Below are 8,036 nucleotides of genomic sequence, written 5' to 3' on the forward strand. Positions count from 1 at the left end.
ACAAAGATAATAATTTGGGTTAATATGTGACTTCCCCTTCTTTATTCTTCTTTTCTCTCTTCCTTCCTTTCCTTACATCTAATCATCCTGCAGGAGACCATATCGTCCAACCTCCCTCAAGGTAGGTATGTCAGCATGAGTGGAAGTGAATTATGTGACCTCCCTGCATCTCCTTTTTTTTTTTTTTTTTTTTAGAGAGATAGAGACAGAATGTGAGTGGGGGAGGGGCAGAGAAAGAGAGGGAGACACAGAATCTGAAGCAGATGCCAGGCTCTGAGCTGTCAGTGCAGAGCCCAGTGCAGGGCTTGAACCCACAAATCGTGAGATCATGACCTGAGCTGAAGTCGAGGCTTAACACACTGAGCCACCCAGGCACCACCCCCTGCCACCCCATCATCTCCTTAAAAGGAAATTGCTTACTCTCCACTTCCTCTCTCTTCCTCTTTTCTTGGATGTGGTGCTGATGGGCCAATTTTAACCAAGTATTGGTTAAAATATTGGTAACCAACTATTGTCATCAATGGAAAGCCCATCACCATCTTCCAGGAGCCAGATTCCGCCAACATCAAATGGGGTGATGCTGGTGCTAAGTATGCTGTGGAGTCCACTGGGAGCTTCACCACCATGGAAAAAGCTGAGGCTCACCTGAAGGGTGGGGCCAAGTGGGCCATCATCTCTGCCCCTTCTGCTGATGCCCCCATGTTTGTGACGGGCGTGAACCACGAGAAGTATGACAACCTCTTCAAGATTGTCAGCAAGGTCTCCTGTGCCACCAGCTGCCTGGCCCCCCTGGCCAAGCTCATCCATGACCACTTGGGCATTGTCTAGGGACTCATGACCACAGTTCATGCCATCACTGCCACCCAGAAGACTGTGGACGGCCCCTCTAGGAAGCTGTGGCTTCATGGCCAAGGGGCTGCCCAGAACGTCATCCTGGCTTCTATTGGTGCAAGTATTCTAAAGTAATGTTTCTCAAATATTAATCTGCTTACCCAATGATGGTGTTAAAATACAGATTCTGATTCCAAAGGTCTGGGGTGGGGGCTGAGCTTTGACATTTTTAATGAAGTCCCACTTGATGCCCAGGACCACACTTGGAATAACCAGATTTTAGAGGATGCCTCACAGCAGGGAGAAGACCCCGGGGCCCTGGGTGGCCTCAGGAGCAGAGATTCACCACACCCCCAGACCACCTGGCTCTGCATTGCTTAGAGAGAGATTTACCAATTGCTATCGTATCCACCATGTTTTTTTTAAAATTTATTTTCCTTTTTCTTAAACTTTTTTTACATTTATTTATTTTTGAGAGACACAGAGTGTCATGGGAGGGTCAGAGAGAGAGGGAGACTCAGAATCATAAGCAGGCTCCAGCCTCCAGCACAGAGCCCGACACGGGGCTCAAACCCACAAACTGTGAGATCATGACCTGAGTTGAAGTCAGCTGCTTAGCCAACTGAGCCAGCCAGGTGCCTCTTAAGTTTTTTTTAATGGTTTATTTATTTTTGATAGAGAGAGACACACACATACACACAGAACATGAACAGGGGAAGGAAGAGAAAGAGGGAGACACAGAATCCAAAACAGGATCCAGGCTCTGAGCTGTCAGCACAGATCCCGATAGAGGACTCAAACTTGTAAACCATGAGATCATGACCTGAGCCAAAGTTGGCCGCTTAAGCAACTGAGTCACCCAGGCACCCACCATGTGTTTGGATGTATTGGTTATGTAGCCTATATCATAATGAATACAAAAATAGTAATAGTAAGTATAATTTACTGAGTGGCTACTATGTGGCAGACACTAGTAGCCATTATTTACTTAATATTCATAATATCCCATGAAGCGTTATACCCATTTTGTGGATATGGAAACTAAGGCAAAAACGAATCAGTAACTGGTCCAAACTCACACAATTTGTAAATGGCAGATCTGATATCAAAACTTGGAGGTCTCGAGGCACCTAGGTGGCTCAATTGGTAAAGTGTCAGACTTCAGCTCAGGTCATGATCTCACAGTCCATGTGTTCAAGCCCTGTGATGGGCTCTGTGCTGACAGCTCAGAGTCTGGAGCCTGCTTCAGATTCTGTGTCTCTCTCTCTCTCTCTGCCCCTCCCCAGCTCACTCTCTGTGTCTGTCTCTGTCTCTGTCCCTCTCTCTCAAAAATAAATAAATGTTAAAAAAAAAAAAACACCTTGGAGGTCTCTGTTCTCACATGAGATGTTCATTATCAAATGGACTGCATTTTGACCAGTACATTTAACCTTGGGACCTGATCAGCCTTCGCCAGGAGTCTTGCCTCTAGGTGTTTAAGTTAGTGTTTTCATTCTCTTCTAGCCAACAATCCAGGGTGGATCTTTCTTTGCTGCTCATGGGAGAGAGGACCCGAGAATATCATTCTTTCTCCCCACCATTCATTCCCCACCAATATTACTGGAAGAAACCCACGGAGGCTGTGCAAGGCACTAATGTGTATACTCTATCTGAAGATTAAAAAGACCTATTCTCTTTTCCTGCTTCAACTTATTAGGTTCCTGCCTTCTACTCATCAGCTCTTTTTGGTCCCTGGTGAGCTATGAGAAAGAAGGGAAGAAAGAGGGATGCTAATGGGTTACAAGCCTGGTAAATGTCACGTCTGGCAGAGAGGGGAGGTCAGCATATATGTTTAATGTTCCTTTGGCCTTCGGGCTCCAACGCCAATCAGAACTGTTAGCCTGAGTCAATCAGAGATTCTAATATCCTCCAGAAAGACATTCCAGATCTGTCCTGCGTGGGTCTCTTCCTGTCTCCCCGTACGGAAACAAAGCCGAATGAAACACCGCATTTGCAAAGCAGGGTGTGGGGGGAGTAAGATGGATTAAGCACCTTTCCAACACAACTCTGGACTAAAAGTCAAACCTCGGAAGGAGCATTTCACCATTTCCGGTTCCAGAAAAGTAGAAACCATGTCTAGCACAAGCAGTTTAGGCCCATTATTTTTGTGACAGAATAACAATGACATTTCTACTTAAAACTCCTTCTGACCTTTCTAAGGGAGCTGTTTGTGCCTCACTTGCTCTGTTGGTTTTCTCTTTTTCCCTGGAGATCACCTTGCTTTTACAGCAATGAGAGCCTAACGCGGGAGCAAGAAAGAGGTCGGAAGAAGGAACAGGGGAAGAGGTAAGAGAGAAAGAGGGGGTAGGAAAGCATAATAAGATAAAAGAATAAAGTAAAGGAGGTAAAGGAGACACATTTACCTGAACAATAAATGTGAATTCTAGGTCTCCGGGCTAAAAATATCACAAAGCGCTCCCCTGCATATGGATAATTGCAAAACGAATAGATTTTCGGTGGAAAAGGGATTATTCCTGTCATGCACAAAGTCTAGGCTATTGGTAGTTGACTGGTGGGAATGGACCGTGGGAACCTGGCTCTCTCTGCAGATCCACGTCCCGTTCGCCTTGGGCCCCTTCGCCTCTGCTGTCTGCGACCTGGGAGCCACCCCGCCATGACCCCCAGCTTCCTGGAGACCTCGAATTACAGCTTTCCCATGTAGCATCTCGTTCTCAGGGGGTGGGGGTGGGGGGCCTCCCACTGTAACCCGGGGGTACCTGTTACAGGGTCTTTCCTTCAGGGTTCCATCCACACATGTCACATGAAGAGACTCAATTTAAGCCACTGGTGGACAGTAATTAAATCACTGATTGATCTTCCCAAGTAATATTTGCATCTTATTTTTTTATTTTATTAAAAAAATGTTCTTTAGAGAGAGGGGGAGACAGTATATGAGCAGGGGAGTGGGGCAGAGAGGGAGAGAAAGAGAGAGAATCTTAAGCAGGCTCCACACTCAGCACAGAGCCTGATGCAAGGCTCCATCCCATGACCCTCGAATCATGACTTGAGCTGAAATCAAGAGTTGAACACTCAACCAACTAAGTTGTCTAGGCACCTCAATATTTGCATTTTAATACCCAAAGGAATTTTAGATATTCTGGTTAGAATTTTAGACATTTTGACAGGATTAGAATGAAATAGTTTTAAACATAGAGATATTTTCCAGAGACTTGTCATATAAAAATATATAGTAACTGAATTTTAAAGACCTCTGAACAGAGAAGTATCTATATATTTCTATATCTGTATCTATACAGACATTTGATGTCATTATTTGCAGTTTGATTATAAAGTATCTATTTATAAAGCATCTAAAGAGGAATATATCTATATATCTCTATATATAGATATATATAATTTTGATGTCATTATTTGCAATCAGTTTGATTATAAAGCATCTATTTCTTTTTCTGTTACACAGATAACAAGTCTCATTAAATAACATTAAAAATGAAAAGTGCTTCAAAAACCAAATTGAATAAGGAACGGTCCCATAATTGCCTAAAGAATTTTGATTTCTCAATATGTGATTTCAGTGGAAGGCAGTAGGCTCATGACAAACAAAGTTTGTTATCAACCCAATGATAGATAAAATGTTGCAATGGAAGTACTACACTCTTACTAGAGAAAAGAATACTTGTTAACCTCTTTATTCAGTCCTGTTGCCATCCAGCTGGCCCATGATTTGTGAGCAACAATATATGCGTATTCATTTGTTTGAGCTCCCGAATTTTGCAATAGTTTGTTATGCAGCAGTAGCTAACTGAAACATTTCTCCATAGCTGACAAATTATGTCACAGGCTCCTTGAACTGGTGAACACAGAATCAGCAATAAATTCGGCAGAATTACAATGTGAAATTAAGCTATTATGGACCCAGGTTCATTTGGTGGCAGTTACTTAGAAGTGATGGAGAGAGATAGGAAAGTTCTCAAATTCTCCCCATCTCACTCTTTCTTCCCTTAGAACATTTCTCAAACACCTGTGATAGGAAGGAAGTGAAATAGGAATGAGTACATCATTGACTTTGCCCGTAAGATGCACACAGTATATTGGGGTGTGAGTGTCATACAGGGAGGCAGACAAGTAAATAAACAACTAAGGGATATTTTTAGACTGTCACTGATGTATGAGAACACAGAAGAAGCAGCAGTGCTTCAGTCCTTCTGAGAATATAATGAAAATCTTTACAGAAGACACCTCCTTTGAGTTTTGAAGGAATAGTTTAGAATGTTGATACATAAAATATGATCCACGGGCCAGTTGCATTCGCCTTACCTCAGAGCATGTCAGAAATTCAGAATCTCTGATCTTGACCAGACAACAGAAGCAAAATCCTCGTTTAAACAAGGTCCTCAGGTGATTTCTAGGCACATTAAAGTTAGAGGTATAGTTAGGATTAGGGTGATGGTTCTCATTTTGTCTGCACATTAGAATCATCTGGGGAGTTCTGCGACAAAATTCATGTCCAGTGTCACTATATCTAGAGTTTCTCACTATTCGTGTCTAGATGAAACCCAGGCATGAGGATGTGTGCGATGGTCAGGCTCCAGCCCATGGTCTGGTATGGATACGTGCAAGTGTTAATTGTTAATTTGTACATGAGTTTTGGATCTCATGGGCTGGATCTCAAGTATAAAAAAACGGGCATGGTGAGATGGAGTTCTGAGATTCTGAGGAATTCTTCCAACTCTCCAAGGTACAAATATGGAGGTTGTGGAAATGGTTATGATGACTCTTGGTGGTACCCGGGTCCTAAGCAAACTTGCATGGCAAAAACTGGGATCCTGGGACACATGACCATAAATGAGATGGCAAAGGTCCCCAGATTGCAAGAATTGGAAGCAGGAGGGCATGGAAAAGGAGATAGATCATATTTGGAGATCTACTTGTCAAGATGGTAATTAAAAAAGGCTTGTTGGCATTTTTGGAGAAGTTTTATAGAGGAGATGGTGTCACGAAGAACTTGATTAATTTATGCAACTTCTTTGTATGTTTTTTGTCCATTTCTGCATCTTGTCTGCCCTGACTCTGCTTGGAGAGAGAATTTAAACCCCAGAATCTGTCACTGATGGATAATATAGGTCCCATGACATTCTCACTGTATCCATTGCAATATTTGGGCCAAGTTCCAATCAGAAAATTACTTTCTATTGACTGTAAATTTCACACCTCTACCATGAAGACTTCTCATAACACACACTCTCTAAATTGGCTTCAGGTCCTGCCTGAGACCATGTATGACACATGCCCTCAAATGGGTTTCAAATTGAGCCACAGCCTAGGCTAAACATATTTTAATGACAACACATAACATTCGGGTCATCGAAAGAATATTTCCCCCTTCATATGATACATGTGTTGCTGGCATAAAATTATATGACTTACGTCCCCTTTCAGCATTGGGAGGGTCGAGAAATCTTTTTCACTTTCAGTCTGAAATTACTCTGTGGTATAAATTATGACTCACAGTTCAACACTTGCTGTGTTCAACCCAGAGGTGGCTGCCTTCTCAAAGGCTCTGTGATTTATGGGTAGAGGCAGAGGGCGAGAGTGCCTCTGAGCGAACATGCACCTGCCCTGTGTTCTCTCTGTCAGATGCAACAGAGGATTGAGAAGATGATTCCCACCAAACAAACAAAATCAGACCAATAACAGAGAATCTTTGAACTCCATCAACATGGAGGAATCGGTGGAGGGGGGGAGGGAGAAACACTGGAGAACATCAATGTTGTGCAACTGGTTCTTGATTCTGGTTTTTTTTGGGGGGAGGGTCCCTCAAGACTGGACCTAATTAGAATCTGGAATGATCTAAGAGGCAGACACAGATTTTAGTGCTGGCTCTGTTCCTCACTAACTTTTGAGCGTGAGTGATGAACATCCATCTCTAAGGCTCTATAACCTCTAGGATAAAATGGAGATCATATATTTCTTACTTAATTTGAAAGGGTATTGTTTCCCTCAAAGGAGATAAATTATGGGAAACATTATTTGAACTGTACACATGTCAGATGCATTTATTAGATGGGAGGCATTACCAACATGTACAGTGGTTCATCCTAGGGCTCAGCGCCTCAAGAGTTCCAGCTCTTTTACTGTGACCCACCAGCGGTGTTCACATGGTCCTACTGGACCGCCCTGCATCCCTGCCCACATGTGGCTGGAGGTTGATATGTTTTTTTATCTCGAGAAAATTTTTAAAATTGCCCTTTTTCGACTGCAAAGGAAATAGATATCCAGAGCCTAGCCTCCTTCAGAAAACGCCAAAGGCTGATTAGCAACTGTCCATAAGGAGACCTCAGAGGATGAAACTACGAGATTGTTTACCATTTTTGAAAACGCTTCATTACTTGCATTAAATCTCAAAAGGTGAAAGAGCTTATCTTCGATATGTTGGAAGATTTTGAAATTTATAGCTATTGATTATTTTTAGAAGTGGAAGAAGGGCATTAAGGTTGGGTCTCCACCAAATAGTAATACCTCCATAAGCGTGTTTGCATTGGGAGATCTGCCTTTGAGCTCCACTCGTGTACAGAACACCAGGATTACGACTGAACCGCATTATAAGCAGGGCCACCGAGGCTCCCTTTCTCCCTGCGGCTGTCATCGCTGACGGTCCGGATTTGAACGGGCACGTTGTGTGTATTTAGAAAAGTATTTATCTATGGTGGAGTCCGTGAAAGATCTTAACCACACAAACACACAACAGACTAATATGTGAAAAGGCCTCTTGTACAATCAGGCTCAGCAGAGTGGCATGTGGGGATGGGTGGCCAAGTGACCACTGGCTTCTGTGGCTGTGAAGGTGGGGAGGTTTCAGTAGTTCTGGGGTTTCTAATTAGGGGCCTATAAGCCACGGCTCATGTAGATTCAACTTTTTTTTTCTTACTAAATTAGCTATTCAACTTTAGATCTAAATCTCTCCTCTTCCAATACTTATGATGAATTTCTGTTCACAAGAGAGACAGAGTCTGTTGTAGGAGAAGGACTTGGGGTACTTAGAGGAAAAGAGACTTTCCTCAGATCTCCCAAGGGATCTTGGCAGATCTTAAATAAAAGTGCCTGCCCACCCTCCATTCTGAATTTCAGAGTTATTTTGTGTCTAGTCCACTAACCCCTCATTTATGTAAATGCAGCACGCCCACCCCCAACCCCAAGACACCCTT

At 43.0% G+C, this 8,036-nt stretch overlaps 1 pseudogene; it reads left to right on the top strand.

Moving 5' to 3' along the window:
* The first annotated feature begins 510 nt into the window (after nucleotides 1-510).
* Nucleotides 511-828, top strand: LOC115287163 (annotated as a pseudogene).
* Nucleotides 829-8,036: the final 7,208 nt, after the last annotated feature.

The sequence above is a fragment of the Suricata suricatta genome, chromosome 3 (genome assembly GCF_006229205.1).
Source record: "Suricata suricatta isolate VVHF042 chromosome 3, meerkat_22Aug2017_6uvM2_HiC, whole genome shotgun sequence".
NCBI lineage: Eukaryota > Metazoa > Chordata > Mammalia > Carnivora > Herpestidae > Suricata > Suricata suricatta.